The sequence below is a fragment of the Mus musculus genome, chromosome Y, assembly GCF_000001635.26.
Source record: "Mus musculus strain C57BL/6J chromosome Y, GRCm38.p6 C57BL/6J".
NCBI classification, from domain to species: domain Eukaryota; kingdom Metazoa; phylum Chordata; class Mammalia; order Rodentia; family Muridae; genus Mus; species Mus musculus.
Window position 1 is genome coordinate 12,823,750 of NC_000087.7, and position 12,906 is coordinate 12,836,655.

Sequence of the window (12,906 nt, forward strand, 5' to 3'; positions counted from 1 at the left end):
CAAAGACCCCATGGTTCCACAAACCATGGAGACAATAGAGATGAGAAAGGGTGACCTCCAGATCCTAATATAGCCTAAGAGCCGCAAATTGTGGTGTCTTGTAGAGGCCTTGCTGAAGCTGAGGTTGACAATTCTCCTTTAGGAGCTGCACAGGACTTAGAAGTGTGCATACCGGTTCATGGTAATACAATTCCAGTATGGGCACTAACGTGGGTATGAGGCTAAAAACTGCAGTGGAGGGTCCAACTAGACTATTTCTGAGTTCCCTGAGAGACACACCCAGTTTCCCCAGAGGTTGGTATCTATTTCCAGTTACAACCAAACCCATTTTCTAAGGCTCTGCCTCCTCTCCCCAAAAGATACCAAGAGTCATGAGTGTGGGGCTCACCCACAGGAGGAATCAGGTCAATTCTCCCTCAGAAATGTTTAATACCACTCATCCAAGGATGAGAAGATCATTTGATCACCTCAGTTATGTGTGGATATATTAAAATTAATTCAAACGTGGGAGATGTTGGAGACCATACTGAGAGAAAGTGGTCCTTTCACAACTTCCCACCCTAACAAGCCAAATGTTCTTGTGCTAAGGAGTGGTCATCACACCCTCCTCCCTATTCCCTTCCTGGAACATGAGGCTGTAAAAAGCTGAATTATAGTCCCTTCTTCCTTATCGCTGACTCCCAAGACTTCTAAGGGCCTGAGTTACATGCTGAGACCAGGCTGATACCCAAGACTGTTAAGGTGGATTCTACATTCTGGAGATAATGTAGAAATAATGCCTATCTTTGCCTGGAGCCTCAGTCGGCCTCCATGTCCCAGATGCCCACTTCTTTGTTCTTAGTTATTCCCCCTCAACCTCTCCTTATTCTCCTTGCTCTATGCTTAAAACCTGGTGTAATAACTGAAACATTGATAGGAACCCTTCTTGGTCTCTGCTTTTCCTTCCTTTCCCTTCATTTTCTTTTCAATTTGGCGGTCCCCGCCGCACCCATGGACTACTTGGTCCTGCTAGGTGGGACAGTCTTGTTCTATCTTTAATATGGATTTTGTTTCTTCCTGGGCAGCAGCTGCTTCATAGCCTCTGTGAGCAGGAAATATAGATTATATACAGTGTTCATACCTTAAATGGAACACTGCTAACATGGAAGTTTGTTCTTGCAGTATATTGAAAATAGGTATGAATGTTCAATCTTCCTTACTGTTGGAAAGCATGCTCAAGGCCACTTTTGTTTTCATTTTGGTAGTTAGAATAAGGGGAAAAATCTCAAATACTCAATATAACTGAGTGGCATCTCTTGCACATGCAAGGCAAATATTCTACATAACTGAGCAGTATCTCTTGCTCAGGTATGTTCTTTTTGATGTGTTTTTCCTTTTCTAGTGCTGGGATTGAATCTTGGTCACTGAACTTTCAAATCAAACACTACCACTCACCTACATCTAGAGTGTAGCTAGTATTTTTTTTTTCGATGCTAGGGAGTGAATCTAGAGCCTTGCACTTGAAAATATAATACTACCACTGACTTAAATCTCTAGCTGAGACAGGGTTTTGAATTTATTTATTCTACATGTTACTTTCATATTATTTTAAGGTAAAATATTATTTTTATTATATCCATGATCTGGTACTGAAGTTTATTTTCATTTCTACCCCCCCCAGGAGCTAAGCAATGTTAAAACATTGCTGATATTTTTTATTGATACTGCAATTTGATAAATAAAGGAGTTCCTGCATCTGCCTTATGTCAGATATTATTACTTGAAGAATTATATCTTATGGTCCAGAACAAAAACATGTAATGTACACTTGAAGAGGGTGGTCTGGGAACTCAGGGGGTATTTCCATGTTTTAAAGGCATTCCAGGTGTCTGGTGCTATGCCAGAGTAGTGGTGCTCTTTAAGATACATTCTAAAATTTTTGTTCTCATACAAGTTTGAGAACCATATCTTTTAGTACCACAGAGCAAATGGTACAGGTACTTAGGATTTAAACTGTCAGTAAACACTGAAAGCTCAATTTTGGACCTCAAAGCAGCCTGATCTCTCAAAGCTAGTCAGAGAATGCCTGTACCTGTGAGGCTAATCCTTGCTTCTTTTGAGATTTGAGGGAAGCTGATCTTTCCTTTGAGGGTTTTGCAATTACATCTTCTGGTGCCAGCAAGGCTTGTCACCCTATTGAGGTTGCTAATTTGTAATAGCAAGGAAAGGGGTGGGTATCTGTACTATGATGGCTCAAAACAAGGCTAGAACACCACTGTACTCTTCCCCCTTGTGTGTGACATTCCTGTCACATTTTGAAGAGAAACAGTGCTCCATCAGGAAGCTCCAGGGAATTGTACTGCATTCCTCTGGACATACCCAGACCCCAACTCCAGGTCTGGACTGAATATCCTTAAGGACAGTCACTAACCCTCCAATCCACAATCCCTATTTCTCTCAATTCTCCACACAACATGAGACTCGTTTTAGATTTTTTGCTGAGTGATGTCAGGACTGCATCTCATATACTGATTAGCTAGAGTGGCTGGGCCTTAGAAGAATTTCTTTCTTTCAACTAGCTCTTTACAGTTATACTGTCAGTGAGAAAGGCTAAGAATTCTAGTCTTGGCAAGGTTCCCATGGTTAAGGGCAATGATTAAGAAGATAAGGCAAACATATCAATATATTTAAAAAGTCTACCTTTAATTGACATCTCCAATGTTGTACACAAAAAAAGGATATTATAAAGTTTCTTCAGAGAGTAACATATGAGGTCCATCTAGAAAATCGGGAGATGCATATTGAGAACAGCACTGGACTTTAACGAATTTGGTCCTTCATAACTTTCCCACTGTGTCCCCATTTAACAAGTAAGGTGTGAAGGCAGAGGTAGTGGAAGAGTGCTCTCATCAGAAGCTAGATCTCCATACATGCTTGTCCATACTGTGACTTCATGGTGTCTGTGTCGTAGTGGTACCTGTTTAGCAAAGAACACTTTGGAGTGCTTCAAATCAGGAAGAAGGAAGAATGACCATAGTTCTCCTTTAAGGATTTACACTTTAAAGTTGAGACACACTGTAAAAAAACAACTCTTTCTGACATTTACCCCATGAAATGTCCAGAAAATGTCTCAGTCCCTTGGTGTGATGTTTTTAGACATGGCTGGAAATGCTTTTATTTTCACCTGTGTGTGCTAGTAAGTTTTTGTCAACTTGACATGAACAGAGTTTACCTAGGAAGAGGGGAATTCAAATAGGATCTTCCTACATTAGGTTGGGGCTATAGCCATATTTATTTGTTTTTGTTTTTTGTTTTTGTTTTTTTGTGTTTGTTTGTTTGTTTTGTTTTTTTTAGAAAAATGTTTCCTCAATTTTTTTTATATAATATGGTTTGAATGTATTCTTTCCCCCCTCTTCACCTCACTACCATCCAACTCAGAGACACAGTTAAACTAAGAGAAGCTATGGACCAAATGGATTTAACAAATAACTATATCATATCTCAACCCAAAACAAGGACACACATGGTATGCACTCATTGTTAAGGGGATATTAGACAAAGAATATGGAATAGCTATGACACAACACATTGGTACTATCCATCACCTCTGCCTCTGGTTAGTTTTGTCTTGCTGACTCATCTTTGCATAGATTCTGAACCTTGAAAGGGAGAGCTTGATGAAGACATCCTCTTTAAGCCCTAATGCTCCAAGTCTCTCACTCTCTGTGCATAGTCCAGTTGCTGCTCTCTGTGTTTATTACCACCTTCTGCAGGAAAAGTCACATCTGGTGGAGACTGAGGGATATACATTAACGTATGTGTAGAGCAATTAGGATTTATTAGAAGTTATTTTACTGCTGTGTTTATTTAGAATAATTAATAATAGCAGATTTGCACCTAGGACTGTATCACCTTTCTATTCTCAGACGCTTGACCTGAGATCCCCTCACCATTTAACCCTTGTATATTGGTTTCTTCTTTATTCCTTTATACCACTATATTCTATCTCCCCTTCCTTAGAATAGCTCCTCCTCCTTCATGGTTTCTTACTAGATAGCTCATCTCTGTTATTCTAAATGAAACACACACATAGATAAAGCTTAGAAGGTAACTCCATACATAGGTGAAAGCATGCAATTTGTGTCTTTCTGGGTCGTGTTTGATTGTTGGGCATTATTCTTATTCACAGTTGATGGGGGGGGTATCCAGTACACAGTGAGTGGCGTTATCCCTGCAAAGAAGGTGATTAAAATATGAAAGAAAGCAAGCTGAGGGTGGGACTTGAAAGATGACTCAGTGTTTAAGAGCATTGGCTGCTCTTTTAGAAAGCCAGGGTCTGAATACCGGAATTCAGGTTTCAACTCACAGTGGTATGTTGATACAGTATCAAGGGACCAAGCATCCTCTTCCACCCTCTGTGAATACTCTACAAACAAGACCCACAGATATCCATCCAAGCAAAACTTCTTATAATGTATATATCTATCTCTACCTCTACCTCTATCTCTATCTCTATCTCTATTTATATCTATCATCGATAGATAGTTAGATAGATATGTGTGTGTTATTATAATAAAAGTTAAAATAAAATTTTAATGGTGTAAGAAAAAAAGCTGAGAAAACTGTGGTGAAAATTCATTCCAATAAGCAACCTTTTTCCCTGTACCCTGCCATTCTACATGGGTTCCTGCCATGACTTGGTTCAATGATGGTGCACGAGGTGAAAGTATAACATAAACTAAGCCTTTTCCAAAGGGAAGGGAGGAAACGAGGGATTGGATGAGGATTTGTTCAAGGGAAACTGGGATGGGAGCTATCATTTAAAATGTAAATAAATCCCGAAATGAATGATAATAAAATATAAGTCCTATCTGGAAATTAAATGTGACAACATGAAACTGCTCACCTTTAATATCCTAGCTCAAATGTCTGGAACGTGAATATGCCTGTCTTCCAACTGTGCCTACAAGCCATCAAGATCTGCAACAACCCTGTGGATTTCAACTCTGATTTCCTGAAATTGATGATCCCCACTTGAAGTGGGCAGTGCTTGAGCAGACAGCAGACACCTCAATCTTGGCGGAGGTATTTAAAGAGACAATTGATGACTAAGAACAGGACGAGATTTTTTTTGAAGAAGATGTCTCCACGTGTGGCTTGAGATTGATGTTCTGGATGCAATGCCCAGAATCTGGTTGTCTTTTCCCCATCGGCCACAGGATCCCCAGTATGCGTTTGAATGATGAGGAGACAGAGAGTTAGCCTTGCTAACCACCACACTGGGAGGTGGGAGTGGGTGCGCCAGTGGAGGAATACCTTCATAGAAGCAGGAGTAGAGGGGGTGGGATAGGGAGTTCCTTGGAGGATAAGAAAATGTGAAAATGGACAAAATTTGAAATGTAAATAAAGAAATTATCCAATTTTAAAAAGGCCATCCAAAGAGTACTCCATGAGAGGCCCATGGTTGGAGCCCCATATTTAGCAGAGGATGGCCTAGTTGTATACCAATGAGGGGAGAGGCTCCTGGTCCTGAGAAGGCTCAATGCCCGAGTGTAGGGGAATGCCTGAATAGGGAAGCAGGAGTAGATGTTTTGGTGAGTAGAGAGAGGAGGGTTGGGATAGGAAATTTTTGGAGAGGAAAGCAGGAAAGGGGATAACATTAGAAATGTAAATAAAGAAAATATCAAATAAAATAAAGTAACTGGGAAACAATAAGTTAATAGCAGAAAAAATCAAAGAAAGCAAAGCACATGGAAGAATGCAGAAGAGCACTGGTTGCAAAGACAGGACTGTCCTAATGATACTATAGCACATTGTTTCACAAAACAAATCTGATCATGTCCTCAGATAGGGCTGTTGACTCCACTATCTAGGTTATCCCCATAGGATAACAATAAACAAAAACAAAAACAAAAACAAAAACAAAAACAAAAACAAAAACAAAAACAAACAAAAACAAAAACAAAAACAAAAACAAAAACAAAAACAAAAACAAAAACAAAAACAAAAACAAAAACAAAAACAAAAACAAAAACAAAAACAAAAACAAAAACAAAAACAAAAACAAAAACAAAAACAAAAACAAAAACAAAAACAAAAACAAAAACAAAAACAAAAACAAAACAAAAACAACAACAACAACAAAAAAAAAACAAAGAATGCAAGAAGATCAGAGTCAGAAGCAGATCTTAGACTGATGCCAAGGCCAGGCTGGAAGGCACAGTATGCTTTCGGTTTTCAAGGTTGCTGAGAGTGGTTCTCCACCTTCCTAATGCTGCAGTTCATATATATACAATTTTTTTTATGTTTATGTACTTCATAATTGTAATTTCCTACTGTTATGAACCGTGACATATATATCTGAAATACAGATAGTCTTAGTAAAATCCTGTGAAAGTGTGACAAGGATTCACAACATACAGGCTGTAAACCATGGTGCCAGGCACTTGTAAAATTTGTCAGCCCCTTGATTTTTAAAATTTCTGCTTTCCGGAACTATACTAGAATAGATGTGCTCTATTTTAGTTGTCTAAGTATGTGGTCATCTGTAACACTAACTGGGAACACACATACCCATTTGGATGAGCGTTTCTATTTTTCCTTGCCTGGAATCTTGGCACGTTTGAGACAACTCTAATCAAGTGGAAGGGAAAGGATTCTGGATGAACTCCTACTCAACGCTTTTGGACAGAACAGGGATTCTGTTTTGTTCTCATGGAGAATGGGGGAGGATTTATGCTCCATTAAAAAGGTACTTATGACAACCGGCCACCTTCGGGGCCACAGGACAGGTGTCTGCCCAGCTCGTGAGGCTTTTGCCCCAGGTTCCGCAGGAGCTACTTTGGTTCCGGGACTCCGCAGAGGGCAGTCTGTAGGTGAGAGTGTGGACTACAGAGGCTAGCAGCTTCTGGGACAGGCGAGAGCCACAGAGCTCCTGAGGTGGCGTCATTTTCGGCTCCAGACAACCGGCCACCTTTGGGGCCAGGGAACAGGCGTCCTCACAGCTCATGAGGCTTCTGCCTCAGGTTCCGCGGGAGCCACCTTGGTTCTGGGACTCCACGGCGGGCAGTCAGCAAAAGAGAGTGTGAACTACAGAGGCTAGAAGCTTCTGGGACATGCAAGAGCCACAGGGCTCCTGAGGCGGCGCCATTTTTGGCTCCAGACAACTGGCCACCTTCGGGGCCAGAGGACAAGTTTTTGAACAGCCCGGGAGGTTTCTGCCTCAGGTTCTGTGGGAGCCACCTTTGTTCCGGGACTCCGGGGCGGGCAGTCTGCAGGTGAGAGTGTGGACTACAGAGGGTAGCAGCTTCTGGGACAGGCAAGAGCCACAGAGCTCCTAAGGCGGCACCATTTTTGACTCCAGACAACCGGCCACCTTCCTGGCCAGAGGACAGGTGTCCACTCAGCCTGGGAGGCCTTTGCCTCAGGTTCAGTGGTAGCCATCTTGGTTTCAGGACTCTGCGCAAAGTAGTCTACACAGGTGAGAGTGTGGACTACTTAAACAATGGCTTCTGTGACAGGCCAAAGCAACACAGTTTCTTGGAAAGATCATGTTTTGGGCCATCATCTTCGGCTAGGAGGAGGTCCAAATGCCAGATAACTGAGCACATTCCCTGAAAGAGGAGAGCTTGCCTGCAGAGACGGCTGTGACAACTGAAATTCAAAGGAGAGAGGTAGTCTCCCAGGTCAGTTGATAGAGGGTAACAAAATCACCAGAGGAACAATCTCTAAACAGAGACAACTATAACAACCAACGCCAGAGATTACCAGATGCCGAAAGGTAAAGGTAAGAATCTTACTAACAGAAATCAGGACCACTCACCATCATCAGAAACCAGCACTCCCACTTCGCTAGTCCAGGGCACCTCAACACACCCGAAAAGCTAGACCTGGATTTAAAAGCATATCTCATGATAATGGTAGAAGACATCAAGAAGGACTTTAATAACTCACTTAAAGAAATACAAGAGAACACTGCTAAAGACTTACAAGTCCTTAAAGAAAAACAGGATAACACATCCAAACAGGTGATGAAAATGAACAAAACCATATTAGACCTAAAAAGGGAAGTAGACACAATAAAGAAAACTCAACGTGATGCAACGCTGGAGATAGAAACCCTAGGAAAGAAATCTGGAACCATAGATGTGAGCATCAGCAACAGGATACAAGAGATGGAAGAGAGAATCTCAGGTGCAGAAGATTCCATAGAGAACATCGGCACAACAATCAAAGAAAATGGAAAATGCAAAAGGATCCTAACTCAAAACATCCAGGAAATCCAGGACACAATGAGAAGACCAAACCTACGAATAATAGGAGTGTATGAGAATGAAGATTTTAAACTCAAAGCACCAGAAAATATCTTCAAAAATATTATAGAAGAAAACTTCCCAAATCTAAAAAAGAGATGCCTATGAACATACAAGAAGCCTACAGAACTCCAAATAGACTGGACCAGAAAAGAAATTCCTCCCGACACATAATAATCAGAACAACAAATGCACTAAATAAAGATAGAATACTAAAAGCAGTAAGTGTAAAAGGTCAAGTAACATATAAAGGAAAGCCTATTAGACTTACACCAGATTTTTCTCCAGAGACTATGAAAGCCATAAGAGCCTGGACAGATGTTATACAGACACTAAGAGAACACAAATTCCAGCCCAGGCTACTAAACCCAGCCAAACTCTCAATTACCATAGATGGAGAAACCAAAGTAATCCACGATAAAACCAAAATCACACAATACCTTTCCACGAAACCAGCCCTTCAAAGGATAATAACAAAAAAAAACAAAAAAACAAAACAAAAAAAAAAAAACAAACAAAAAAAAAAACAGTACAAGGATGGAAACCATACCCTAGAAAAAGCAAGAAGATATCATTCAAAAAAAAGAAGACAGCCACAATAACAAAATGCCAACTTTAACAACAAAAATAACGGGAAGCAACAATTACTTTTCCTTAATATCTCTGAATATTAATGAACTCAAATCCTCAATAAAAAAATATAGACTAAAATACTGGCTACACAAACAAGACCAACATTTTGTTGCCTACAGAAAACTCATCTCAGGAAAAAAGACAGACACTACCTCAGAGTAAAAGACTGGAAAACAGTTTTCCAAGCAAGTGGTGTGAAGAAACAAGCTGGAGTAGCCATTCTAATATCTAACAAAATCGACTTCCAACCGAAGTATTCAAAAAAGACACGGAGGGTTACTCATCAAAGGTAAAAATCTCCCAAGAGGAACATTCAATTCTGAATATCTATGCTCCAAATACAAAGGCAGCCACATTCATTAAAGAAACTTTAGTAAAGCTCAAAGCACACATTGCACCTCACACAATAATAGTGGGAGACTTCAACACATCACTTTCACCAATGGACAGATCATGGAAACAGAAACTAAACAGGGACACAGTGAAACAAAGAGAAGTTATGAAACAAATGGACTTAACAGATATCTACAGAACATTTTATCATAAAACAAAAGGATATACCTTCTTCTCAGCACTTCATGGTATCTTCTCCAAAATTGACCACATAATTGGTCACAAAAAAAGCCTCAACATATACAAAAATATTGAAATAGTCCCATGCATCCTATCAGATCACCATGGACTAAGGCTGATCTTCATAACAAAATAAATAAGACAAAGCCAACATTCACGTGGAAACTGAACAACACTCTTCTCAATGATACCTCGGACAAGGAAGAAATAAAGAAAGAAATTAAAGACTTTTTGGAGTTTAATGAAAATAAAGGCACAATATACCCAAACTTATGGGACACAATGAAAGCATTTCTAAGAGGAAAACTCATAGCTCTGAGTGCCTCCAAAAAGAAACTAGAGAGAGGACACATTAGCAGCCTGACAACACTCCTAAAAGCTCTAGAACAAAAGGAAGCAAATTCACCCAAGAGGAGTAGAAGGCAGGAAATAATCAAACTCAGCGGTGAAATCAACCAAGTGGAAACAAGAAGAACTATTCAAAGAATCAACCAGTCTAGGAACTGGTTCTTAGAGAAAATCAACAAGATAGATAAACCTTTAGCCAGACACACTAGAGGACACAGGGAAAGCATCCTAATTAACAAAATCAAAAATGAAAAGGGAAACATAACAACAGATCCTGAAGAAATCCAAAAAACCATCCAATCCTTTTATAAAAGGCTATACTGAACAAAACTGGAAAACCTGGATGAAATGAACAAGTTTCTAGACAGATACCACGTACTAAAGTTAAATCAAGATCAGGTTAATAATATAAACAGTCCTATATCCCCTAAAGAAATAGAAGCAGTCTTTAATAGCCTACCAACCAAAAAAAAAAAAAAAAAAAAAAAAAAACCCAGGACGAGATGGGTTTAGTGCAGAGTTTTATCAGACCTTCAAAGAAGATCTAATCCCAGTTCTTCACAAACTATTCCACAAAATAAAAACAGAAGGTACTCTACCCAACTCATTCTATGAAAACACAATTCTTCTGATACCTAAACCACAAAAAGACCCAACAAAGATAGAGAACTTCAGACCAATTTCCCTTATGAATATCGATGCAAAAATACTCAATAAATTTCTTGCTAACTGAATCCAATAACACATAAAAATCATCCATCCTGACCAAGTAGGTTTCATTCCAGGGATGCAGGGGTGGTTCAATATATGGAAATCCATCAACGTAATCCAGTATATAAACAAACTCAGAGACAAAAACCACATGATCATCTCATTAGATGCAGAAAAAGCATTTGACAAAATCCAACGCCCATTCATGATAAAAGTCTTGGAAAGATCAGTAATTCAAGGGCCATATCTAACCATGATAAAAGCAATCTACAACAAACCAGTAGCCAACATCAAAGTAAATGGTGAGAAGCTGGAAGTAATCCCACTAAAATCAGGGACTAGACAAGGGTGTCCACTCTCTCCCTACCTATTCAACATTGTACTGAGCAATGAGTCCTATCCAGAGCAATTCGACAAAAAAAGAAGATCAAGGGGATACAAATTGCAAAGGAAGAAGTCAAAATATCACCTTTTGCAGATGATATGAAAGTATATATCAGTGACCCTAAAAATTCCAATAGAGAATTACTAAGCCTGATAAACAGCTTCAATCAAGTAGCTGGATATAAAATAAACTCAAATAAGTCAATGGCCTTTCTCTACACAAAGGATAAACAGGCTGAGAAAGAAATTAGGGAGACAACACCCTTCACAATAGTCACAAATAATATAAAATACCTTGGTGTGACTCTAACTAAGGAAGGGAAAGATCTGCATGATAAGATTTTCAAGTCTCTGAAGAAAGAAATTAAAGATCTCAGAAGATGGAAAGATCTTCCATGCTCATGGATTGGCAGGGTCAATATATTAAAAATGGCTGTCTTGCCAAAGCAATCTACAGATTCAATGCAATCCCCATCAAAATTCCAACTCAATTCTTCAACGAATTAGAAAGGGCAGTCGGCAGATTCACCTGTAATAACAAAAAACTAGGATAGCAAAAACTCTTCTTAAGGATAAAAGAACCTCTGGTGGAATCACCATGCCTGACCTAAAGCTGTACTACAGACCAATTGTGATAAGAACTGCATGGTCCTGGTATAGTGACAGACAAGTAGACCAATGGAACAGAATTGAAGAACCAGAGATGAACCCACACACCTATGGTCATTTGGTCTTTGACAAGGGAGCTAAAACCGTCCAGTGGAAAAAAGACAGCATTTTCAACAAATGGTGCTGGCACAACTGGTGGTTATCATGCAGAAGAACGAGAATTGATCCATTCCTATCTCCTTGTACTAAGGTCAAACCTAAGTGGATTAAGGAACTCCACATAAAACCAGAGACACTGAAACTTATAGAGGAGTAAGTAGGAAAAAGCCTAGAGGATATGGGTACAGTGGGAAAATTCCTGAATACAACAGCAATGGCTTGTGCTGTAAGATCAAGAATCGATAAATGGGATCTCATAAAATTGCAAAGCTTCTGCAAGGCAAAAGACACCGTCAATAAGACAAAAAGACCACCAACAGATTGGGAAAGGATCTTTACCTATCCCAAATCGGACAGGGGACTAATATCCAATATATATAAAGACCTCAAGAAGGTGGGCTCCAGAAAATCGAATAACCCCATTAAAATATGGGGCTCAGAACTGAACAAAGAATTCTCACCTAAGGAATACCTAATGGCAGGCAAGTACCTGAAAAAAATGTTCAACATCCTTAATCATCAGGGAAATGCAAATCAAAACAACCCTGAGATTCCACCTCACAACAGTCTGAATGGCTAAGATCAAAAATTCAGCTGACAGCAGATGCTGGCGAGGAACTGGAGAAAGAGGAGAAAACTCCTCTGTTGTTAGTGGGATTGCAAGCTTGTACAACCACTCTGGAAATCAGTCTGGTGGTTCCTCAGAAAACTGGACATAGTACTACAGGAGGATCCAGCAATACCTCTCCTGGGCATATATCCAGAAGATGTCCCAACCGGTAAGAAGGACACATGCTCCACTATGTTCATAATAGCCTTATTTATAATAGCCAGAAGCTGGAAAGAACCCAGATGCCCCTCAACAGAGGAATGGATACAGGTTATGTGGGACATTTACACAATGGAGTACTACTCAGCTATTAAAAAGAATGAATTTATGAAATTCCTAGGCAAATGGATGGACCTGGAGGGTATCATCCTGAGTGAGTTAACCCAATCACAAAGGAACTCACACAATATGTACTCACTGATAAGTAGATATTAGCCCAGAAACTTAGGATACACAAGATATAAGATACAATTAGCTAAACGCATGAAACTCAAGAAGAACGAAGACCAAAGTGTGGACCCTTTACCCCTTCCTAGAAATGGGAACAAAACACCCATGGAAGGAGTTACAGAGTCAAAATTTGGAGCT